Raw genomic sequence first — 26241 nt, 5'->3', positions numbered from 1 at the left:
AAGGACCAGCGACCTCTGAGGACTGCCCTGAACCCGAAGGACCAAGAAACTCCTGAGAACAGCGGCACTGGTCAAAAACTGAAACAACTTTGCAACAAAGAAACAACTTTTAAAGAACTCTCTCTTCCTGCCGGAAGCGTGAAACTTCACACTGTGCACCCAATGCCCCCTGCTCGAGTTCAGGTAAACCAACACTGCAGAGAAGACTCCCAGGCGACTACGATGACGTGGGTACCCTGAGTCGACCCCCCTGCACCTCCACAGTGACACCTGCAGAGAGGATCCAGAGGCTCCCCCTGACCGCGACTGCCAGTTTACAAGGAACCTGACGCCTGGACCAAGCACTGAACCACAGCCCCCAGGACAGAGAGGTACCACCTTCCAGTGCAGGAGCGACCATCAGGCAGCCCTCTTCCTAGCCCAGTCGGTGGCTGGCCTGAGGAGACCCCTGTGCCTTGCCTGCATCGCCTAAGTAACCCCCGGGTCCCTCCATTGCTTTCAATAGCAAACCCGATGCCTACTTTGTCCACTGCACCCGGCCGCCCCTGTGCCACAGAGGGTGTGTTTTTTGGGCTTGTGTCCGTCCCCCACCCCCCACCCCTCCAGTGCTCTACAAAACCCCCCTGGTCTGCTCCCCGAGGACGCAGGTACTTACCTGCTAGCAGACTGGATCCAGGGCACCCCTGTTCTTCATAGGCACCTATGTGTTTTCAGCCCTCCTTTGACCTCTGCACCTGACTGGCCCTGTGTTGCTGGTGCTGTGGCTTTGGGGTTGCCTTGAACCTCCAATGGTGGGCTGCCTATGCCCAGGAGACTGACTGTGTAAGTGCTTTACTTACCTGAGAAACTTAACCAAACTTACCTCCCCCAGGAACTGTTGATTTTTGCAGTGTCCACTTTTAAAATAGCGTATTGCCACTTTAATCTAAACTGTGTGTACTAATGTTTGAAATCAAAGTTCCATACTTACGTGTGTGAAGTACCTTGCATTTTATGTACTTACCTCAAATCTTGAATCTTGTGGTTCTAAAATACATTAAGAAAATATATTTTTCTATATAAGAACCATTGGCCTGGAGTTAAGTCTTTGAATGTGTGTTCGTCATTTATTGCCTGTGTGTGTACAACAAATGCTTAACACTACCCTCTGATAATCCTCCTGCTCGACCACACTACCACAAAATAAAGCATTAGAATTAACTAATTTTGCCACTATTAACCTCTTAAGGGGAAGCCTTGGACTCTGTGCACACTATCTTTCACTTTGAGATAGTATTTATAGTGCCAACTTCCTACATATAGTTTAATAGATTGTGCTATTGCTCTACCTATAACACAAATAATGGCCAGTTGCAAGGGTCACATGCTACAATTGCAAATGGTAGCGCTAGCAACAAATGAGAATGCCTCGTTGTAAGCAAACCACAAGTTCTCATTATAGCGGTTTGAAACAACTGGCATAAACTGCTTTTGGACTTCCACAAGGAGGGGCACGAAAGGCCCGGTGCAATGTAGTACTCTAAAATGTCCACCCACAACACTGTCCAGGATTCTGAGTGGCAGTACTGACACTGGGCAGCCATCAGGTGGAAGTTGTGCAGGTCACCAGGCTTCTTTCCTCCTCCTTTGTCCTTGCTGGCCCTTGCATTAAGCGACACAAAGACCAGCCACATGAACCAGTCTCCTCAATCCGACCTTGAACCCGAGGTAGGGTGGCTTATCCCTAGATGTAGTCTTTGGATACAGCTTCCACGAAGTTGATGCTGACATCAGGATGGAAATAGTGCAGATGATGTTGAAGATGGTAAAAGCCACCAGACACATGCGGTCAATGACTGTGGCGGCAAATTTTCACTCATTGCAGGCCGCCTCGTCTGCATCCTGGCTACGGAAACGATCTGCCAGGTACTGCACCTCCTCTAGGATCTTCTCAAGTTGGGGATCACCCGGCTCTGAACTGTGCCCGCTGGGCGGCACCCCATTGGAGTGCAGGGAAAGAGAAGCAGGGAAGTCAGGTTGCTTGTGCAAAAGGTCTGAGGTCTTGCCAGTGGTATGGTGCAGCTCTTCTAGGCCTCGGAATCCAATGTATAGTAGGTTTCCATTGGCACTGTTAGGACCACTGCCATGCCGGTCAGGAGTGGTGTGTTCGCTGTCAGAGCTGCAACTCAGAAGGCTTGGGGTACACTGGGGCCTTGGCTCAGCTTCCTCCCCAGGCTTCTTCATCCTCAGGAACCAGGCACACCATTTCAGAACAAAGATCTGCACCTAGGGAAAGCAAAGACACAGAGGGGCATAAAGCAGAGTTTTTCACAAGACCCTATTCACCCTGTCAACACCAAAAGACTGAGAACAAGGGTTTAAGACTAGCGGACCTGAGGGAGAGCTACAGGACATGCAGAAATGGATGTTCTTAAACATTATGTTAATGCTTTCCTGCTGCAACAATATTACATTTATAATATATGTACAAGTTACTTACCTTCGGTAACGATATATCTGGTAGAAACATATTCTAGTTGCAGATTCCTTACCTTAGAATTTTCCCCTAAGCGTCAGACTGGATCCGGAGATTTTTTCTTCGAGCAATACCCTTGCACGTCGGTAGGTGGCGTCGGTTGACTTCGCAGGCGTCGTAGGCATCGTGGTCACACTGATGATGTCGGGAGCAGTACATAGACGCCGCACTCATGCAGTGACGTCAGTTTCTTTTAATGACTTTCCACGCCAGAGCGCAGAGCCGCTAAGAACTTTGATATTGGTGCGCTAGAGGTAAGGACCTCAAAGGGGGAATCCCTGTCCCTAGAAATCAGTTCACAAGCAGGGAGGATGGGTGGGCGGTAAGGAATCTGCAACTAAAATATGTCTCTACCAGATATATCGTTACTGAAGGTAAGTAACTTGTACATCTGATAGAGACTTCTAGTTGCAGATTCCTTATCTTAGAATAGATACCCAAGCAATGCCATCCTCGGTGGTGGGCTGCGAACTAAGATCATACTAGAAAGTCCTGCAGGACCGAACGACCAAAGTAGCCGTCCCGTCGGACCTGGCTGTCCAGACAGTAATGCTTAGCAAACGTGTGCAGAGACGCCCACATAGCTGCCTGACAGATATTAAGGACAGGAACTCCGCATGCTAACGCAGTGGATGCAGCAGTGGCCCTGGTAGAATGAGCCCACAAGCCTTCAGGAGGTTGCTTTTTCGCCAAAGCGTAGCACATTTGATGCAAAGAAGCACCCATTGAGAGATGGTACGTTTCTGCACCCCCTTCCGTTTCTTCGCTCCCACATAGCCAACAAAGAGTTGATCGTCCACCCAGAAGTCTTTAGTACGATTGAGATAGAACGCCAATGCTCTTTTTGGATCCAGACGGTGGCGTCTCTCCTCCTCATGGGAAGGATGTGGGGGTGCGTAGAAGGTAGGCATTGTGATGGACTGGCCTACATGAAACGGTGTAACCACCTTAGGAAGGAATGAAGCCCTAGTGCGTAACACCACCTTGTCGGGGTGAACGATAAGTATGGAGGCTTTGAAGAAAGGGCCTGAAGCTCACTCACCCTGCGAGCAGAGGTGATGGCGATGAGAAAGACAGTTTTGAATGTGAGGAGCTGTAAGGGACAATTATGCATAGGCTCAAAGGGAGTACGCATCAAGAAAGTAAGCACAAGATTAAGATCCCACTGAGGTATGATGAAGGGAGTGGGAGGAAATAAGTGGGTGAGCCCCTTTAAGAACCTACTCACAAGAGGAGATTTAAAGAGTGAGGGCTGATCAGGAAGCCTAAGAAAGGCGGAAATGGCAGACAGATACCCTTTAAGGGTGCCCAATGCAGAGCCGTGCTGGGGTAAGGAAAGAATGAACAGAAGAACCTCTGAAAGAAGGGCAGATAGGGGGTCAACAGATTTGTTGGTGCACCATGCCACAAATTTATTCCAACAACAGGCGTATACAGTTTTAGTCGAAGGACGCCTGGCTGCCAAGATAACATTGCAGACTTCGGGTGGAAGGGCAAATGCCGTCAACTGTTGCCGCTCAATCTCCACGCATGAAGGCAGAGGTTGGAAAGGTCCGGGTGAAGGACTGTCCCCTGCTGCTGCGACAGAAGATCCGTCCGAAGAGGCAGTCTGAGAGGAGGATCGATGGACATGCTCAGTAGCTCGGGATACCACAGTCTTCGAGCCCAGTCCTGAGCCAGCAAGATAACTTGGGCCCGGTCGCTCTTGATCTTCTTGAGAACTCTGGGCAGGAGAGGGATAGGCAGGAAGGTGTAGAGGAGACCGGAGTTCCACTCGGAGACGAAAAGCGTCTCCGAGCGAGTGCCGCCTTGGAAACCCCAACGCGCAAAATAGCTGACATTGCGCATTCTCTGCGGAGGCAAACGGATCTAACCAAGGCTCTCCCTACTAGCTAGAATTGGACATCTGCACCCTTCACTGGCTAACCGTCGCTTAGGAGAGTACTGCTTTACACATGATGGAGGGCATGTGTATCTACAACCAAACATGCTACGAATGGGTCTTTTAACCCTATAAGCATCTCTTTGTTGCATGTAGTGTAGATCAAAAGGCAAAACTTACCTTCTTCGAAGCCAGCGGAGGTAGGCTTTCACCATTTTTCACCTGTCCTCATTTACAGCACACACATAGTCGCCATACTGTCACACCAACTACTTTCTCTCACCCTTTGTGCGAAAATAATCTAACTGATAGAGACTTCTAGTTGCAGGTTCCTTACCATTGAATTTCCCAAGGCGTAAGCCTGGATCCGGAGATAATTCTTTGAGCAGTAACTCCTGTGTGCCGCGGGTGTCGTCGTGGTTGCCTTGATGACGTCCCAGACGTATATAGGCGCCACCCTGGTGCGCTGACGTCAGTTATTTTCTTTCCGCACCAGCCTTCGCGCATATCCGGGCAAAGAGCTACCTCAGTCATTTTTTACTACCAGCGACTGTTTTGTTGAACTTTCTGTGACAAGATTGGGGGTGCGTCAAGGAATGTCACTTAAGACAAGCCTCAAACCCTGCGACTCCTGTCACCGAACTATGTTGGTGACGGATATGCACCTCATGTATCTATTGTTTGGAGCGCTACCATGACCCGAAGTCGTGCTCAGAGTGTTGGGCCATGAATCCGAAAGCTTTTAGGGAGCAGTCCCTAAAGCTGCTGGTGGCCCAACACTCGGCTCCACGTTGCTCCTGGTCTCGATCAAGAGGAAGGTCTCGAGACTGCCTGTGGACTCAACACCACTCTTCGCCCTCAAAGTCTTCTGAGCTTTTGGGTCACAAGGAAAAAGTCGAAGAAGATAAACGTTCACCCTCGACTTCACCCTTTCGTTCGGATGATGGGACTAGGGATGAGCTCAGCACTCTAGGCCTCCGTCATCGGAGCCTGCATCTGGGTCTGCTCCGCATTTCCCCAACTTCCTGGGAGCTGGTGTCACCCCTGCCCAACTAAAAGAATTCTGAGGCCATGCGCCTCATTTTTGGGCAGTCTGACCCACCCTCGGCCCCCTTAGGCCCAGGTGAGTCAGTAGGGGCCCCCTTGGGTTCCAAGTCATCGGCTTTGGCCCCGACTCCGGAAGATCCCTCCGGATCAGTTTCTGGATCCGTCCAGATGCCAGTTGTACCAGCGCAACCTTCCCCAGCGTTGGGTCTGACGTTGACGCTCCCGACACTGATTGTGCCCAGAATCGATGTCGATCCTATACTTATACCTGACGACCTCGATCCAGAACGGCGTCAATCGACACCCACTGGGATTGTAGAGGGGCTGCTGCACTCTTTGGAATACCAGCGTGACCCTAACATGGACTAGGTAGAGGAATTGAGTAACACCAGTGGACACCTCCCCTGATGCTGGCATGCTGTCTCCCATCTGTGGCTACGGAGGAGGGGAGCTCTTACTCAATGTTGGTAAGAATGGCGGCTGAGGTCTTGGACCTCGAGCTTCCTTCTGTGGAGGTCAGGACTAATCTCCTAACCAGGGTGCTTCAACCTAGTTCTTCCTCTTCCGAACCTCTTCTCCCATTTAACGAACACTGACAGACGTCCTCTTGGGTACCTGGTCAAGACCAAGCACAGGGGCTCCTGTGAATAGGATGATTGCCAGCCGCCATAGACCTGCACCATCAGACCCCAAATTCCTCACTCAACATCCCACGCCTGAGAGCCTTGACATCCAGGCTTCATCGGGCGCATTTCCTACCGCACCCCTGGATAGGGAATCAAAGACTGGACAACTTAGGGAAGATGTTTTCTTTCACTAGTATAGTGCTGCGGTCTGTGAACCCCGCCTGCCTTTTGGGACGCTATTCTCATACTCTCTGGGATACGGTCACGCAAGTGCTGTCTAGAGTCCCGGAGGAGGCCTGGACTGTCCTTTCCCAAGCCGCGACAGATGGGAAGGACGCAGCAAAGTTTGATTCGTTGTGGACTGGATATGAATGACTCTCCAGGCAGATCGGTTGCATTGGCAGTGGCATTGAGACACCTTTGATGGCACATGTCTCTTTGGAGACAAGGTGGACTCAGCGCTTGAGCACTTCTAGGATTCCCAGGCCACGGCCCGGTCCCTTGGCCTCACACCCGCTCCTAGACCCTATCAGTCTTCCTTTTGTGGTTACTGAAGGGGCACCCAACCGCTTTCTTTCCCCCCAGTCATTGACCCACACATGCTGTACTGCCCCTGCGTGGACACGGGATCCCATGTTCCCGGGGATCAGAGAGCCAGCGGGTCACCTAGTTCACTTCCGCCCCCTCCTCAGCCTCCAAACCTTCCTAGTCTGCAGGCACACCAGGAACCAGTTGGTGGCAGGATTCGCCATCTCCTGCCCCAATGGCAATCCATTATTTTGGACAGGTGGGCCCTCCAGATCGTCCAGAGGGGCTACTCTCTCCCCTTCGAGACATCTCCAGCCATGCCACCTTCATACAATTGCATATCGGAGGATCATATGGCACTTTTCCGTTAGGAAGTCCAAGCCTTTTTGCCTAAGGAGCTATAGAGAGGGTCCCTCTTCCAGAAGTAAGTCGTGGTTGTAATTCCCGCTACTTTCTGTGCCGGGAAAGGACAAGGGCCTTTGTTCTATACTAGATCTTCAGTCCCTCAGCCTCTTCCTCTAAAAGGAGAAGTCCAAAATGTTGGCATTGGCTCAGGTCATATCTGCCCTGGACCCAGGAAACTGGATGGCGGCGTTGGACTTTCAAGACGCATACTTCCACATCCCCGTTACCAGATCAACATTCTTTATTCAAATCTCCCATTGTTGGGAGGTTTATTAAAGGCCTCATACATCTTTTTGCTCCTATCTCAGTCATCAAGTCCCAATGGGATCTGAACCTAGTCTTAACATTCCTTGTGTGCCCTTTTCGAGCCTCTTCACAATTGCCCTTTACAGCTCTTAACCATCAAAACTGTGTTCTTAGCTGCCTTCACCTCTGCCTTTCGAGTAAGTGAGCTCCAAGCTCTTTCATCTGACCACCTTTCCTGGCAGTACACCCTGACAAAGTGGTACTTCACACAAGGGCTCCTTTTGTTCCTAAAGTAGTGACACCCTTCTATGTCGGGCAGTCCATCACTTTGCCTACCTCTTTTGCACCCCCACATCCCTCTCATGAAGAGGATAGACTTCACTGGTACGATCAAGGTAGAACTCCAACGCTCTTTTTGGATCCAGGCAAAGACTTCCGGGTGGATGATCAACCATATGTGGGTGCAAAGAAGGGGAAGTTTGTGCAGAAGAGACCATTTCAAGATGGGTGCTCTTACGCATCAAAATGTGCTACACTAAGAAGCAACCCCCTGACGGCGCACAGAGGTACTGCTGAAAGAAAAAATATCCAGATCCAGACTGACACCTGGGGAAATTCGAAGGTAAGGAATCTGCAACTAGAATATGTCTCTACCAGATATATCGTTACCAAAGGTAAGTAGCTTGTACAACAGTGGCGTCAGTGCCCATGTTTACTACCAATTAAAGAAGGGATCGTATGGTACCTCTTGACTCTAAAGACTTCAAACAAAAAACAAGCAGCCACAGTCCGAGCTATAATTAGATGGTGGGTGTATGTAGAGCCCGTGATTCTACAGCACTACGTGCAACAAACAGATGTTTATAGGGACGGTAACATTTCTTCTGTTCACAAGAGTTAATGACAAATACACTTGCCTAAACTCATAAAGCCTAAATATAATACAGTTGGGGATGTGATGTTCCATTCCCTGAAGCCAGTGATATCAACACTGTACACTACACTTTTCACCTTCTGCTCTTGCAAGCTTCTTCGTCCTAGTTTGTCATCTACAAAAAAAAAAGCCTAAAAGGTGACTGATATTTTTCCACACACCTAATTGTTCTCTTTTGTTGTTCTGTGTTGTTTTTTTGTTTGTTTTTTTCTTCTCTTCTTTCTCTGTTCTCTTACATGTGCCTGATGAATCTGTTTGCGGATGCTGATGCTGTTTCATGCGACTTCCAACCTGGGGGCTGCCATTGATCCTGTGGGATCGTGAAACGGTGTCCAACTAACAATTTTACTATTAACAATTTTCTTTTAACTAAATCGACCATTTTGTCCTTGTTTGGGTTGGGGGTGTTTTTTTTGTTGTTTTTTTTTGTGTGTTCCCAGAGTTCCCAAGCAAGAAGATGAAGACATCCGAAAAGGTAGTGGGATTGGTGGCATATGCTGGAGACTCATCAGATGAAGAAGAAGATCAGGGCAGTCACAAAAAAGCAAGTACATTTGGACAGAGCTGGAACTCTAGTCGACAATTTCCATCTACCATGCAGCAGCGTGCCCAGCAACAGATGCCTTTCTGGATGGCACCATGACCCAACTGGCAACAGGCTGTCCATAGCGAACTCTCAGTAGCAATAATGCAGCATGAACTATTTAATAACACTTAGATTTAAACCTTAAAGGACAACTATTTCTTAACCTTCATACAATGTGAGGTGCAGTAATTTCTTTTGTTTCCATTAGAGGTTATTTGATATCCTCCCAATGGAGTTGGCACCTATTTTTTTTTTTTTTGTCCAATTTTGAAGGCGTAGATTGGAATTTGAACAGCGTGTGGAGAAACAACTTGCAGAGTGTCATGAGAGCAGGAACTGTGTTCAGCTAACACATTTTATGCATCATCGTATTTCTTTTTAGTCTTGGAACTACTGTTCCCAGTTGAATCGCAATTACAGAAATTGGATATGGAGCTGAAACGAGCACATATAATGTGCCATTGACTTTCAAGTGTCCTTCATTAATGAAAGTCTGTTATGAAGAGCCAGTTAATGGGTGCTGTAATGTCTGTTTTTATTGTGTATATGTCCAAAATGAAAGGACATTGTAATTTGTCTTGATCGGCTGTGTTTTTTTTATTTTTTTTTTACGAGCGAATTTTGAACCTGCATTTGCCTTTGGCATACTAACTCTATCAAGTCTGACGCACCTTTGTTTAGCTTGTTGGCCCAACATTTTTTTGAGCGTCCAATTGAGTGAGAGACCTCTAGAGCCTTCCACCTTTACCTTGTTACTGTGGCACTTAGCAGATAATTACCCCCTGTCTAAACCTTGGCCAACTGAATACTATCGCCTATTGCTGAATGCCTTTCTTTCCTTTTTACTTCCCAGTCTGGCACTAACTTTCCGAGTGAAGTTTGGATACCTCTGATATTTTCTAGGGCACTGGAATGAGGCATATCTTTTCTCCATTTTTTTTTTTTCTTTGTTTGCTTCCCCCCTGTTTATTGGGTGTGACCACCTACCCCTTCAGTTGATTGCATTGTTTATTTTCAGTACCCCATTTACAGGAAACTAATGTATTTACTTGCTGCATATGTCAAGGCTACCTGTTCTTCCGGTTTTCTTTTACAGCCATGTCTTCGCATCAGTGATTGTTTTTGGCAAATACCATATTGATTGTCCGCGTCTGTACCACACTTTGGACTCTGTGAAATGGAAGTAGCACACACGTTGCAGTATCTTGCTTAATAAAATTCTTATTTGTAAGAACGTTTAAACCATGCAAAGAAGAATTGTGCCCTTATTACTTATATTTTATGGGACCCTTTCTCCAGTAGTTGTTTTTTTGTATTTTATTTATTGACAACTAGGCCAGAACATGATTGCAGTGACAAAGATTGAACTTACCCAATCGTTCTAACATATCCCACACTTAACAGTTCTCTTCTTTCTCAGTCTCTTTCCCCATGTCAAATGTTTGTTTCTCATTTGCCTCCAGGTCCACGACTTCAGGCCTGTACAATGTGTTTTTTTTTTGTTTCTTAATGACCAAAGACCTGATGATTTACCAGTATACTTGGTGATTCTTAGAACTTTCGGTGTGGCTTATTCATATTTTTATTCCTGTTAAAATACCTTTTTCCATGGGACTTATATGCTCACCTTGGCCCTTCTGAAAGATGCGACCTACTTTGCTTAAGTGATGTCCTAAAAAGCACTGTTGCTCCAGTAATTGTCCCTGCTTCTTGGAAGCTGTAACGTTCAAGCTTTGTGAACAAGTCAATGGTAGGGTGTTGCAATTCTGTATATAATCTACCATTCACACTTCAAATAATTTTCACTTTCGCTTACACTTAAAGTCCCTACCAATTCTTCCTCAGAGGCTGACAGTATGTCCCACAATGTGGATGTTGGGGAATTAAACTGTGCTTTTGTGTTCCTCCAGAGTTTTTGTCCTCCCTTGTGGAATCCTGTATAGGAGGAAAACGTCGTCAAAGATGTTTACCATTCCTGAAATTATATTTGCCCACCACCCATTTTATCCTCATACATTCAGCATTCATGCTGCGGTTTTTAACTCTGAAACTGGTAGCATTTGTCCACAATAAGGTGAAAGTCTTGAGCTAGGCTCTGAATTTTGTTGTGGCACATGCCTTTACATCTGTTACGGTACATTTCTGAATTTGTAAATAAATGTAATAATATTTCGCTGGATGTTTTATTCGATGAATGTAACCGTGATGATCTTGGGCATAAATTATTTTTTGCTGCACTAATACTAACTTTGCCCTCAGCACAGATATTTCTTTTACTGAAGTGACCATTGATGCACCTTTTAGAAGACCCTTTAATGTGCCACAACTGTACAGCTTTGGGCACAATAAGAAACAGAAGCAAAATGTAACTATTGGCTTTCTTTGGAAGGTCTTTCATGAGTGGAAGAAGCAAAAAGAAAAGGGTTGGGCATTGAGAGTTTGGTACAAAGAAAATAACGTACCTGTGTGCGTTACCTCAACAACACTTTATATATGTTTGTTGCAAATGTGACCGTAGATACACATGCTGTGAATCTTCATGTCATCTAATGTCCAACCCTGACCTTTGTAACATCTTTATCTTCGAAGAAGTTTAGTTACAAGACTTCTTCCCTTGGTCCACAAGGTACAACGATAATTGCCCATCTCAACTTTTCTTCCACCGTTGGGTTCAGCTTTTTGAGTACTAGCAAGAGAACGGACTCCTTCATTCCCATCCATATTCTTCGGGGTCAGCCTTCAAGTCTATCTCATCCACTTCAAAAACCATTGCTGCTCCTTTTATTCAAGGTAATTGGATTTTCAGCAACAATTCTATGTAACACTGACGACTTCCCACCTACCAGTATTGATGGGACTTGGATACTTTCAGGTCATGTTCCAGAGAATGTAATGGAAAAGATACCCTTCCAGTTTTTGGTCTGGGACAGGGTCAAGTACTACTTGTCAGATGTTGTGCAACCTCTGTCTCTGGAGCAGTTGAAGTCCCTCTCCTGAGCCATTGGCTGCAAGAAAACGCTCAGACCTCCAGGTGCCCTCCGAAGACTTGAGCGCTGGCTAGAGACAGTGGATTCATTTTCCTGGAGGTGTCGGTCAGCACACGTGAGAAGCTGCCTTTGAAGCCATACCTTCTCACTCAGCATAAGCGCTAGCTTAGTCAGCCAGACCCCAAACTGCTCAACGTTGCAAATGAGCAACTAAGGACAGAGTTCCGGTCTGATTCACAAAGGAGAGTTTGCCTTTTTTTTTTTTTTTTCTTTTTTTTTCTCTTCGCACAAGGGTGTGCAGTCCCACTTCATGTACCAGTTATGTGGCAAAATGGAAATGTTTGTCCCTTACGGCTTTATTGAACACACACAGATCACCCCTCCACAAGATAGTTGCTATCTGCTATATCCTCAAAATACTAGGTTTGGCATGTACGTCCATCTGCCAAACATTTGGGTGCGGTCAAAGAATACATGCAGAATAGAGAGAATGCAAGTCTCTCTTCAAAGTCCGACTTTAATGTTTCCTCACACAGCTTGTGGGCCTGCGTTTTAAACCACTCCACTCCTGTGGGCTTCTGTTTTAGTCATGGCATTTGACCACCTTAATACCAGTCGTCTCCCTCCGAAACAACAGCGAGTTGTAGGCTTTAATCATGCAGGTACCTTTCAGTCAAGATCACAGGGACAGTTTATTGATACAACTAATCCAAAGTCCCTGCCAAAGATAGTGTCACCTTTTAACACCAAACAATCAAGCTGCCCAGTTTCTTCTTGCACCATGATTCCGCAGAGGAACAAGCTTTACACATTCAATTTTAAAAGGGCGCTTAATGTATTATGCTGACATTACCAAGGCCTTCTCTAAACCAAAACAGCTCCTCGTTTTTTTAAAGTTTTTTTGTTGTTGTTGCTAAACCTCACTTCGAAACACCATATCTAAAAGCCTGGCACACATTAGCTTGTCTCCTAGAGCACATTTCATGTAAAATAAGCATTAGCAAAGCCATTAAGTTTTACATTGCCAAGAGCTTATTGGCTTTGTTAATGCCCTTTAGCAATGTTGGTATGGCGTAGTAGCCTGGTGTAGAGTGAAGTCATGTAGAGCAGAGGTTCCCAACTTGTGGTCCACAGCCACCTCACGGGGAAAGTGTGGAAGAGTTTCTGGACCCTTTAGAATTCAAGTTGGAAGACCCTGAAATGGACTGGGCACAGGAATTGGGTGAAGCTAGTGGTCTGGTTACCTCTTCTGATGCTGGCATGCTTTGTTCCCCCCCTACTGTGGTTATGGAGGGAACAGTGTAGTACTCTATGGTGGTGGTAAGGGCTGCTGAGTCAGGACTAACCTCCTGACCTGGGGCTTCCACCTCGGAACCTCTTTTACCTTTTAATAAAGTGATCACTCGTGTCCTATTGGTACGATAGTCCAAACCCAGCACAGGGGTCATGTGAACAGGACCATTGCTCGTTGCCATCGGCCTGTGCCAAACAACTCTAAATTCCTAACCCAACATCCTATGCCTGAGCCTTTCCATCCAGGCTTCTTCATTGGGCGCATTTCCTTCTGCACCCCCGGGTGCAATATTGCTTTAAGGAGTCCCAGGCTACAGCATGGTCCCTTGGCCTCGCTGGCTGAAAGGTCCACTTTTTGCCCCTTTCTTGGCTATAGAAGGGCTACTCGATTGTGTCCATTCCCCTACAGCCACTGAGCCATGCATGCTGCATAGCCTCTGAGTGGCTGTGGGAATCCCACATGCTTGTGGACCGCGGAGCCAGCGGTCTGCCCAGTCCACCACAGCCCCTGCTGCAGCCTTCAAGCATTTCTAGTCTGTTGCTCCATCCTGGACCAGTTGGAGGCAGGACCTGCCATCACCTACTCCACTGGGAATCCATCACTATGGACAGGTGGGTTTTGCAAATAGTCCTAAGAAGCTACTCCCTCCCCTTCAAGACTACCCACCTGCCATGCCACCATCTTATGATTACATGACAGGATTATTTGGCACTTCTCCACAAGGAGGTTAAGGCTCTCTTGGCCAAGGGAGCCATAGAAGGGGTCCCTGTGCCAGGAGTAGGTCATGATTGTTTTATTCTTGCTGATTTCTGGTGCCAAAAAAGAACAAGGGCCTTCTTCCTATGGACCTCCGGCCCTCAATCTCTTCCTCTGGAAGGAGAAGTTGAAAGTTATCACTCTGGGTCAGATCCTTTCTGCCCTGGATCTTGGAAACTGGATGGTAGGGGGGTGGGGAAGGGAGAGGGGGAGGAGGAGATGGGGAAGGGAAAGGGGGAGAGGGGTAGAGAAAGGGGGAGGGGAAGGAGATGGGGAAGGGAAAGGGGGGAGGGGGAGGGAAAGGGGGGAGGGAAAGGGAGGAGGGGGGAGGAGAGGGAAAGGGAGGAGGGGAAAGGGGGAGGAGAGAAGGGGGGAGGAGAGGGAAAGGGAGGAGGGGGAAAGGGGAGGAGAGAAGGGGGGAGGAGAGGGAAAGGGAGGAGGGGAAAGGGGGAGGCGAGAAGGGTGGAGGAGGGGGAAAGGGGGAGGAGAGAGGGGCAGGAGAGGGAGGGGAAGGGGGAGGAGGGGGGAAGGGGGAGGAGAGGGGAAAGGGGGAGGAAAGGGGGGAGGAGAGGGGAAGGGAAACGGGGAGGAGAGGGCAGGGGGGAGAGGGAAAGAAGGGGGAGATGGGGGGGAGAAGAGGGAAGGGGGGGAGGGGGAAGAGGGAAAGGGGGGAGGGGGAAAGGGGTAGGGGGAAGAGGGAGGGGGGAGGGGGAAAGGGGGGAGAGGGAAAGGGGGAGGGGGGAGGGGGGAAGAGGGAAAGGGGGAGGGGGAAGTGAAGGGGGAACAGGGGGAGGGGAAAGGGGGGAGGGGAAGAGGGGGGAGGGGAAGAGGGGGGAGGGGGAAGGGGGGGAGGGGGAAGAGGGGAAAGGGGGAGAGGGAAAGGGGGAAGGGAAAGTGGGGATGGAAAGGGGGGAGGGGATGGGGTCAATACTGGAATCCCTACCAGGGTAGACCCAGACATTATACACTAATCCTGTACTACTTTCAGACAGAACATACATCTTAATTACATACAGTGCCCTCTTGCTAGGAATGTACTTACCATTGACTCACCTACAGATATTTCTTTCCATGGAACATAGACCTCTGAAAACTGATGTACAAAATGATCAAGGACAGGCCTAATCTTAAAAAGATGGTCAGAATCAGGATGATCTTGTGGCAAGGCTAAAGCATTACATTGTCAACAAAATGCAGCACCCGAAGAAGAAACAAATGCCAACTACGAGTCATGGTTGCAGGAAATATAGCCGTTGCCATCAAGGGACTAGTAGACCAATAGGAAGCCAGTGACTGTTTCCTTATCAACCCCATAAAAAAAAGTCAAACCCAAGAACTTTTTCATCTCTTCCAGATTTGTGGGAATCCACTGGTAGCTGTAGACTGTGGCCTAAGTCTGGCACTGTACTAGAACAAAAAAGAGAAATAAACTGTTATAATGACAAATGCAAATACTTCGCCAGTTGACAAACACCCCGCCACCAAACAGTTCGAGATTTTCCCAGGTGTCTAGTGGTTTCTGCCCCCTTTGGGGCAGATGGGCCTAAAAAATGAGACCGATCTGCTCCCGGGGGGTGGGGGGTGGCAGAAATGGACAACAGTTATGTACCCCCTTTCAGGGGGCGACCATTGCCTAAGGGGGCTGCCCCCCCCCCCCCCCCCCCCCCCCCCCCCCCCAACACACACACAAAAACTATCCCTGGCACCTTAGAGGATTCTGCCCCACTTGGAGGCAGAAATGGCCAAGAGTTGTGTGCCCCCTTTGAGCCCCCCCCCCAAAAAAAAAACATAATACAAAATAATCCCTGGTGTCTTTGTGGCTTCTAGCCCCCCCCCCCCCCCCCCCCTCTTTTGGGGTAGATGGGCTAAAAAAAAAAAAAAGACGGCGGGTAGAAATGGCCAACACATCAGCCCCAAGGGGGGCGGAAATGGCTTTAAACAAATTGCCCCCAAAGGGGAGTGACCCTTGCCCAAGGGGCTGATCACCGCTATATGAAACTGAGTAAAAAGAAATCCCTGGTGTTTAGTCGGCATTCCTGCTACCCAATCGTGGGCAGCCGGAATACTGAAAGACACATTGAGGGAAAGGCATTTTCTTTCCCCCCGATGCCCCTTTCAGAGGAACAATCTCCCCCCCCCCCCCCCCCCAATAACCGTTTAGTCCTTGGCACCTAAGGGTTTGTTGTTCTCCTCATGTCGCTGTCAGATATTGAGTTCTATGGAGAGCTGGCCTTGCCCAGACCTTGAATGTGCTTCTTGCAAACCACACATAGAGAGAAGTTTTGAATAGTTTAACATGGAGATTACTTGAGGCACAAGTGCACATCTGTAGTATTTCTCCTTAATTGAGTCTAATAAAATCCATTGCATTTGTCCCATCATTAGTTTGTAAAGATCAATTATGCTGCCTTGCAGAATAATATGATGGATGTATTCCAATGTTTTCAGACAAAACTAAATGGATGAAGAAGGTAATCAAAATGGAGAAATTTGGTTGGAGTGACCCTTGTGATAAAAAAAAGTTTTATATGGAAATTGAAGGTGTTTCAGCATGTAAACCTTTTGATACCAGGAACAGACATTTTGTAATTAGGAGACCACTAACTCAGGTGTTGAGTGGGTCTAGTGCAAGAAAAAGAGAATGTAGATGTGACCGTTGGGTCTAATTCCAAAAATTGACAGAAGCTTAAAAAAAATGTAGATATTGAGGCCCGTATTTATACTTTTTTAGCACCGCATTTGTGCCGCTTTTTGACACAAAAGCGGCGCAAAGTTTCAAAATACAATTGTATTTTGTAAGTTTGCGCTGCTTTTGCGTCAAAAAGCGGTTCTAAAAAAGTATAAATATGGGCCTGAGAAGGGAGCCCTCGCCCTTCAGTGGGAGCTGGCTTTGTTTTAATTTTTTTGATGTTTTCACAATCTGAAGTGATCACAGGCCCCTTATGGATCTATTCACAACCATAGGTACAGAGTGGACAACTCCCCAGAAATTGAAATGGGTTGTACTGGTCACAAGAGTTTTTTTTTTTTCTTTTCTTTTCAGTAGGGTACTGTCAGCAAGAAAGAATGTTGCTGATTAGTCATTCCGGATCGCAAATAAGGGTTGCTGGATAAACGAAGAGTAGTGATGATGATGACAGATTTGTAGTGTCCAATTTGAGCAAGTTGACCACTGAGTGTATCGCTATGGAGGATTGGATTAAGGCAACCGAAGATCTGGTACTGCGAATAGTGATCAAATACATTAATAATGCGTGGCCTTCCAGCAAACCTATAAATAAAGAGATGAAATCAAAGAGGGAAATTAGTGTAGCATTGTTATATGAGGTGGAATTCCATTCCAAAAGCAGGACATAGTTTGAAGTACTGGATTGGGGTGCAATAAAGAGGACTGGGTGGACTTCTGGTGGCAGTTGTTTTGGTGGATATTGTTAGGAAATGGCTTATTAATTGTGGTGGATGCGACCCCACCACAAGGATTAATGCAGAAAATTTGTAAGGTTAAATCACAGATTCAATAATGTGAACATGGGCTCATCACCCTGCTAGCCATGGCACAGACCAGACAGCCTTATTTTAGGAACTGTGTAAAGAGTTTAGCAGCAATAAAAAAGTCAAAATGCAACATAATAAAAACCACACAAACCAATTTCTAAAAGTAGAGAAAAATGATATGACAACAAATGGCACCAAAACAACAAATCCAATATTGGGAAGGGGAGAAATGAATTCTCCAGGATTTAGGGCAAAATATGCCAAGAAAAAGCTTGTGGTTGACCACGACCCAAGCTCTGATTTCAGACCGGCTATGATGGAGTGCGCTTCGGATACACCTAGCCAGTAGTTTGCATCACAGATTTTACCTTCTTACTTCGCTGTGGAATGGAACTGGCTTCTTGTCTACCAGTGATTGTTGATTACTGTTAATGTTTGTAATGTTTGTTATGACAAAATTATAAAATGTTATTAGGAATGGCCTTTGTTATTGACAGCCCATAGAAGCTCAGAAATGGAGAAATTGAAATTTTGTCATCACCGAAGTCCTTGCATCGCGTCTTAGTAATTTTTATGGAGCTCAAAACCCACCAGTTGACCAAGCCTGAAGAGCTTTACCACAAGTCCACTCTAAATGGGACACCTTTTGCTGTGCTGTCTAGCTGAAGCTCTGGCATTCTAGAAAGTCCAACCATTTTTGAATCCCAACTTTTTAGACTTTCTGCAGCAGCTCCTCTCGGTCATGTATAACGATCCTTAGATGTCACAGACAGCACTTAGGGTCCAGGACACACTCCACCACAAGGATTAAGGCCACCGACTAGGTCTTCTCCTGGTCTAGTTGCAGTCAGCGGGCCAATTTGTGAAAAATGTCACTTGCAATTTGTGTCCATGTTGCCACACACAAGGGTAGCAACCTGTCCCCTGGAATTCACTTCTTAGATCTAGGTACATATGGTAGCAGGTCCAGACTATCCGGCTTCCGCAGAGGTCTTAAACAGTAAGTTGAGTCTTTTGTTTATTCACAAGTCCAGAGAGTGTTTGAGCTATGGGTGAAGAGCCACTTTTGTAAGATTTAACAGCAAGTGCTAAGGGTGACTCCTAAACACTCTCTGACCAATGAGAAAACGGTTCTCCTTTTCCACCTAATTGTTTGCCTTATGGCAAACTATCCTGCAGTGCACTGTTGCGAGGCGAATCTAAGCTAGCAGCACATTTCTGTGCCAGCCAAGTATGTGGTTATGAATGTTCTCTGATCCTCGGGATCACCAAACTGGTTCTGGGACCAGCACCACCCACCCCTCTTTCAACTGGACTGGAGCCCGGTAATTAAATGGCCTTTTCCCTTGGTCTCCCTGTCTGCTGGACTATGATTGAACAGGTTTCACCCAGGTCCCTTTCAAGTTAAGAAGTTTCTAAACCATGAACAACTACTCTTTCTGAGTGTAGGAGGCTGGACTGGCTTGTAGTGAGTACCAAGGGGTACTTACACCTTGCACCAGGCATCCCTTATTAGTGTAGAGGGGTGTCTAGCAGCTTAGGCTGATAGAAAATGGTAGCTTAGCAGAGCAGCTTAGGCTGAACTAGGAGACGAGTCAAGCTCCTACAGTACCACTAGTGTCACTTGCACAATATCATAAGAAAACACAATACACAGATATACTAAAAATAAAGGTACTTTATTTTTATGACAATATGCCAAAGTATCTCAGTGAGTACCCTCAGTATGAGGATAGCAAATATACACAAGATATATGTACACAATACCAAAATATGCAGTAATAGCAATAGAAAACAGTGCAAACAATGTATAGTCACAATAGAATGCAATGGGGGCACATAGGGATAGGGGCAACACAAACCATATACTCTAGAAGTGGAATGCGAACCACGAATGGACCCCAAACCTATGTGACCTTGTAGAGGGTCGCTGGGACTGTAAGGAAACAGTGAGGGTTAGAAAAATAGCCCACCCCAAGACCCTGAAAAGTGGGTGCAAAGTGCACCTAAGTTCCCCAAAGAGCACAGAAGTCGGGATAGTCGAATTCTGCAGGAAAGACAAACACTAGCAATGCAACAACGATGGCTTTCCAGACGAGAGTACCTGTGGAACAAGGGGACCAAGTCCAAAAGTCACGATCAAGTCGAGAGTGGGCAGATGCCCAGGAAATGCCAGCTGTGGGTGCAAAGAAGCTGCCACCGGATGGTAGAAGCTAAGGATTCTGCAAGAACGACAAGGGCTAGAGACTTCCCCTTTGGAGGATGGATGTCCCACGTCGTGAAGAGTCGTGCAGAAGTGTTTTCCCGCAGAAAGACCGCAAACAAGCCTTGCTAGCTGCAAAGCTCGCGGTTAGGGTTTTTGGATGCTGCTGTGGCCCAGGAGGGACCAGGATGTCACCAATTGCGTGAGGAGACAGAGGGGGCGTCCAGCAAGACAAATAGCCCTCTCAGAAGCAAGCAGCACCCGCAGAAGTGCCGGAACAGGCACTACGAAGTGAAGTGAATCGGTGCTCACCCGAAGTTGCACAAGAGAGTCCCACGACGCCCGAGGACAACTCAGGAGGTTGTGCAATGCAGGTTAGAGTGCTGGGGACCCAGGCTTGGCTGTGCACAAAGGAAATCCTCGAAGAGTGCACAGTAGCCGGAGTAGCTGCAAAACACGCGGTTCCCAGCAATGCAGTCTAGCGTGGGGAGGCAAGGACTTACCTCCACCAAACTTGGACTGAAGAGTCACTGGACTGTGGGAGTCACTTGGACAGAGTTGCTGAGTTCAAGGGACTTCGCTCGTCGTGCTGAGAGGAGACCTAGAGGACTGGTGAAGCAGTTCTTTGGTGGCTGCGGTTGCAGGGTGAAGATTCCGTCGACCCACTGGAGATTTCTTCGGAGCTTCTAGTGCAGAGAGGAGGCAGACTACCCCCACAGCATGCACCACCAAGAAAACAGTTGAGAAGGCAGCAGGATCAGCGTTACAAGGTAGCAGTAGTCGTCTTTGCTACTTTGTTGCAGTTTTGCAGGCTTCCAGCGCGGTCAGCAGTCGATTCCTTGGCAGAAGGTGAAGAGAGAGATGCAGAGGAACTCTGATGAGCTCTTGCATTCGTTATCTAAGGAATTCCCCAAAGCAGAGACCCAAAATAGCCAGAAAAGGAGGTTTGGCTACCTAGGAGAGAGGATAGGCTAGTAACACCTGAAGGAGCCTATCAGAAGGAGTCTCTGACGTCACCTGCTGGCACTGGCCACTCAGAGCAGTCCAGTGTGCCAGCAGCACCTCTGTTTCCAAGATGGCAGAGGTCTGGAGCACACTGGAGGAGCTCTGGGCACCTCCCAGGGGAGGTGCAGGTCAGGGAAGTGGTCACTCCCCTTTCCTTTGTCCAGTTTCGCGCCAGAGCAGGGCTGAGGGATCCCTGAACCGGTGCAGACTGGCTTATGCAGAGATGGGCACCATCTGTGCCCATCAAAGCATTTCCAGAGGCTGGGGGAGGCTACTCCTCCCCAGCCCTGACACCTTTTTCCAAAGGGAGAGGGTGTAACACCCTCTCTCTGAGGAAGTCCTTTGTTCTGCCTTCCTGGGCCAGGCCTGGCTGGATCCCAGGAGGGCAGAAACCTGTCTGAGGGGTTGGCAGCAGCAGCAGCTGCAGTGAAACCCCGGGAAAGGTAGTTTGGCAGTACCCGGGTCTGAGCTAGAGACTCAGGGGATCATGGAGTGACAATTCCATGATCCTGGACATGTTACATGGCCTTGTTCGGAGTTACCATTGTGACGCTATACATATGTTGTGACATATGTATAGTGCACGCGTGTAATGGTGTCCCCGCACTCACAAAGTCCGGGGAATTTGCCCTGAACAATGTGGGAGCACCTTGGCTAGTGCCAGGGTGCCCACACACTAAGTAACTTAGCACCCAACCTTTACCAGGTAAAGGTTAGACATATAGGTGACTTATAAGTTACTTAAGTGCAGTGGTAAATGGCTGTGAAATAACGTGGACGTTATTTCACTCAGGCTGCACTGGCAGGCCTGTGTAAGAATTGTCAGATCTCCCTATGGGTGGCACAAGAAATGCTGCAGCCCATAGGGATCTCCTGGAACCCCAATACCCTGGGTACCTCAGTACCATATACTAGGGAATTATAAGGGTGGTACCAGTATGCCAATGTAAATTGGTGAAATTGGTCACTAGCCTGTTAGTGACAATTTGTACAGAGAGAGCATAACCACTGAGGTTCTGGTTAGCAGAGCCTCAGTGAGACAGTTAGGCATCACACAGGGAACACATATATATAGGTCACAAACTTATGAGCACTGGGGTCCTGGCTAGCAGGGTCCCAGTGACACATAACAAACATACTGAAAACATAGGGTTTTCACTATGAGCACTGGGCCCTGGCTAGCAGGATCCCAGTAAGACAGTGAAAACACCCTGACATACACTCACAAACAGGCCAAAAGTGGGGGTAACAAGGCTAGAAAGAGCCACGTTCTCACACTGAGCTGATAGGACCCACCCTAAGTCCTGCCAAAAGGTCTTAGCCACTTTGTGAGCAGTTGCACAACTCATTAAGGCGAATTGCTGACGGGCCAGCTACTGCCAGGGTAATGCTGATTAGCCCACTGAAGGGTCAGGCAAAGTCTAACTTTTAAAAAATTCATTTTTCTAAATATTTATTACAAATTCATCATCACCACTGAATTGGAATTTTAGTAGCATTAAAAGTAGTATTTAAATGATTCTGGTTGTTTACTCAAACCAAATATAGCAGTTATGATTTATTCTGAACTTTAGCTTTTCTCATAGGACATCTGCTACCCTTTTACAGTGAAAATAATTTTGGGGGGCTAATCACCATAGGTACATGCCAATACTAAATCCTTGCATGTGCTACTCTTAAATACTAGACTTTGTAAAGCACAACAAAGGCAACCCTATCCATTAAGAACTGGGGCCATCAAGTATGTTTAGAAACAGTGGTTCTTATCAAATACCTGTATACTCAATGTAAAGTAGCACAATTGTAATAATACTGTACGGTAGGGCTACTGAAAGGGGGGCACACTTCAATTAAAAAAACAACCCCTCTAGCAATATAATGAAAAATATATTTACGTGACAAGTCACAAGAGTATCGGAACATAAAAGTGAAAAAGGTGTCTAAAATAACACGGAACCCACAAACAAAAATAAATCACAGATCGTGATCATTCAATATAATATTGTAACCATTTGCATTATTTGAGTTTTATATACATGGACAATTGATTTTTTAGGTCTATTTGCCTAAACTTTGGGAAACTTGTTTATGTAATATATTGAATGATCATGATGAGTGATTTATTTTTGTAAATATTAAGCACCCCACCTTGTAGGTTAGAAGGCCTACTTAGGAGTGACTAATTTAATATTTAAAGGTAGGGTTGTATCCTGTCAAAAAGGGTTATTTTGTCAGGCGTGCTTGCAAGTTTAAAAGCTGCAATAGTCCAGCTACACAGGTTGGCCTGATATTTAAAATTTCCATTTTGTTGGTGTATTTTGCTATGGAATATTCTGTGGCCTAACTGTCAAGTTAAGTTTGCCAATTAAATGTTAGTCAATTATACCATGTTTTAATGGTCAGAACACATTCACTGTGGACTGGACAGCAGTGCCCCTAAGTTCAGAGTGAAACAGTCAGGCAGCATCAGTCCACAAAAAAAGGGGTTGCATACCAAAAAGAGCTACTCTCTCTCATGTCTGTTAAATAGAAAATGAAAAGGGATGTTACTTGTGCTTTGAGTTACTACTTGCAAAGGTCCACGAGTCCTGCGCAGACATATACGAGCAAAGAACCTACAAAAACGTGTAGGGATGGACATGTCTGGACCATACAGTGCTTGCCACTCCAAAATAATCTATGGTAGTGACTGACTATTGTTCGAGGTGGTCCAAATTCAAATTTATAAGCCAAGTACTATTCAGGAAGTAATTGAATTTATAGTCAACTGAATTCCTATATAGGGGTTCCAGAATGATTGCTATTTTAAAACATGATTCGATTAATGTGAAGGGAAATGCACATTAGTGCCACAGAGGGATAGAACATATTAAGGCATCTGTATTCTCCCCTCAAAGTTATACATTAGTGGAGAAGTTATTAAGGAATGTATAATCTACGTATTCTGAGCAGGTTAAGGTGTTAGAAGTAGGAGAATACTCTGTAAAATCTAGAGGAGTTAAAGTGTGGACTTGTATCAAGGTGATGAAATGAGAGGAATATATTTACTGAAATATGCAAAGGAATGCAATGGTTTGTGAAAAGAAAGAAGCAATTCCAAAAGACAACAGTGGATTAAACATTTCCAGGTGAGATCTCCTTAATTTGAAAAGAAAATGATAACCGTGCATTTCTAGCTGGAAAGTTCTTATTTATTTCATTAATATGTTTGCCTAAATGGTATGTATTTTTTCTATTTCAAACATTAAAATTATTAAGAAGGGAAATGTGTATTTTTCTAATTAGGAATGTCTGTCACTGGGGTTGGAAGGTTTAGGGGCTCCATATTGTTCCCACTGCCAGCTGCCATTGGTTACTTTCCCAGACACCTTGCACTTCTACATAAACATGTCTTCAGCCATAACTGCCTCACCATTGTTTCTTTTATAGTTTGTGGAAGATAGTATTGTTAATTGCATGGTAAACTGACTTGCAACCCTGCCCTAAGTAATCTGACTGTTTGTGCAACCAATATCCTGGTATTCTTTTGAACCCACCATATCTGGAGTCCAACTTGTGCACTGAGACCTAGACATAACTTGACTCGGAGCCTGGCTCAGAGACCAGTTTGAGCATCAAAAGTGCATTCTCCAGCAGACACAAGACCACAGTTGGTGAGAAGTGGGACATGCATTGGGAGTTGTAGTGGCTGAACAACATTTTGTATATGTGGTGTCGGAAAGTTGCATGAAGCCTACAGGGATTTTGGATTTAACTCTGCCTTCACATTGTACAAGATGGAGGTTGTAATACAGTATATTTAATTATTGCCTGCATTCGTGGTACGTAGGTGGTTGTTTTACACATTCAGGGGTGAAGGGATGTAGACTATGATGCTTTTAGCCCTCCCAGAGAACTACGATTTGTATGTTTCGTTTGCACGGTGGCAAAATCTTTTGTATCTGAAAAAATAAACCTTAAAAAGACCTTTCAGCCCACCCACGGTCGTCCCATTACTTACCATTGGTAGGTTTCGTCAATCACTCTCCTTTTCTTGATTGTTATTGGTCAGTAGCAGCTTTGTCATCAGGCTGCACTTCCTCTCTTCTTTCAGTCGGCTTCGGTTGTTCTCTGGAGCTTGGACGAAGTACTTCTTAGGGTCGAGCCTGCGTCGCATGCGCTTGCACATGCGTTTCGCTAAGCGAGACGCTTTAGTAATTAAAAAGGGCTCGGAGCCCTGTCCACGTCACGTCAGTGTCTGTCATTGGCTTGTGGGCTTGCCTGTTAGAATGTGCTTGATTTCATTAGAGGAAGTCATGCATATGTCATGCCTTTTCCGGTGGATAGCCTTCCTCAAGCGCATCGACCAAGTACAGAAAACAAGCGAGGCTCGCTGTTTTCTGTCCGGCTCGTGGACTACTTTTTCTCTATTTTCCCAGCGCAATCTCGCTTGGCAGAAGTCGAGCGCTTTACATAATATCGGCCCTGTTACACAGTTAATTGCACTTTTTTGGGTTACGTACATAAATGCACTTCTGCCAATAGGTTTCATTACCAGTGAAAAGTCGGGTTGGGAGTTTACAACGCTATCAGCTCTAACACGAGCAAACGCGAGACCCGTTGCATTGCAAATGCTTGTTTCGGTTGGCAGTGAGTGGCTGGCAGTCAGTTTCCTTCCGCTAGCTGCACGCTTCGGAGGTACTTAAAATAAAAATTAATGCCCATCATCCTCCATCATCCATGTGCTGCTATACCTTTTACACTGCCCATGTGTGCTGTCACCTCCCACTGTTGGTTTCCCCACACTCCCTTCTGTTTATTTACCACCCCCGCCAACCGTTTGTTCTTTATTTTAGCTTATTGCTTTTTTTTGCAGCTTAATGCGGCGCAAACTCGACCCACTTCACACGAGCACACGTTCGCCTATTATTAAAGGGAATCCTTTAACTGCTTCTCCACGCTAATATGTATCCCAGAAGTGTCTTGTGGTTAACAACATTCACTCAAACCGTGCACAACACTCTAGAGAGAAGCAGTGGCAGAGACATGTCACCCTCTGCACAGAATGTTACATAGCTGTTTGTTATTGCGCGCTTTCATATCTATCAAATTAACTTACTTTCAGGCATGTTTAGTTTACCCCCACACTCCAACAACACATCTGAGTAAGTTTCCACCAGACTATACTGTTGCATTTTTTCACCCCACTGTCAAGTGCTCTGAAGTGAAATATCCTAAATGAGTCACGTAGTGCTTTCAAATGCTTAATAATTGAAGAAATAAATGGATACACTTAAAATAGATGTGTACCAGTGCACAGAGTAATGCACATAAAGTTTTGATGTCACCACACACAGGGACGGAGAGGGGTGCAGAGCGTTGGCATGCTATGCAAAGTCTAGACAATGTAACACACTGGCTTTAACAGCTTATTAGGTCTGTCAGCCCAATCTGTCTCACTATTTGCCCTTCCAGACTAATAAACATCCAGTCATTGTGTCCTGGTGCCTGGACCGATTTGCGTGATTGTTATGTCCACATGGCACAGTGCTACACATATCATCCCTTATCCTATCGTAAAGACACATGCATTTACAAATTCTGTCATTTGCATAGAATGACATCATAACATCTAAGTGCTCTATAGTGTAAACATGTGCACAACTATTATACTGCTCTGTGCATAGACTGGTATGCATCTGCCTACATTAATGCTCACCTTACTGTGGGCCATAGTGAAGCTTGAGACACCT

At 46.3% G+C, this 26241-nt stretch overlaps 1 pseudogene; it reads right to left on the bottom strand.

The window, feature by feature from the left end:
• Positions 1 to 1723: 1723 nt before the first annotated feature.
• On the bottom strand, positions 1724 to 24677 carry LOC138273936 (neuronal acetylcholine receptor subunit alpha-7-like; annotated as a pseudogene).
• Positions 24678 to 26241: the final 1564 nt, after the last annotated feature.

The sequence above is a fragment of the Pleurodeles waltl genome, unplaced genomic scaffold, assembly GCF_031143425.1.
Source record: "Pleurodeles waltl isolate 20211129_DDA unplaced genomic scaffold, aPleWal1.hap1.20221129 scaffold_127, whole genome shotgun sequence".
Taxonomy (NCBI): Eukaryota; Metazoa; Chordata; class Amphibia; order Caudata; family Salamandridae; genus Pleurodeles; species Pleurodeles waltl.
Note: the sequence above shows the minus strand (reverse complement) of the source record. Positions and strands in the feature narration are given on the sequence as shown.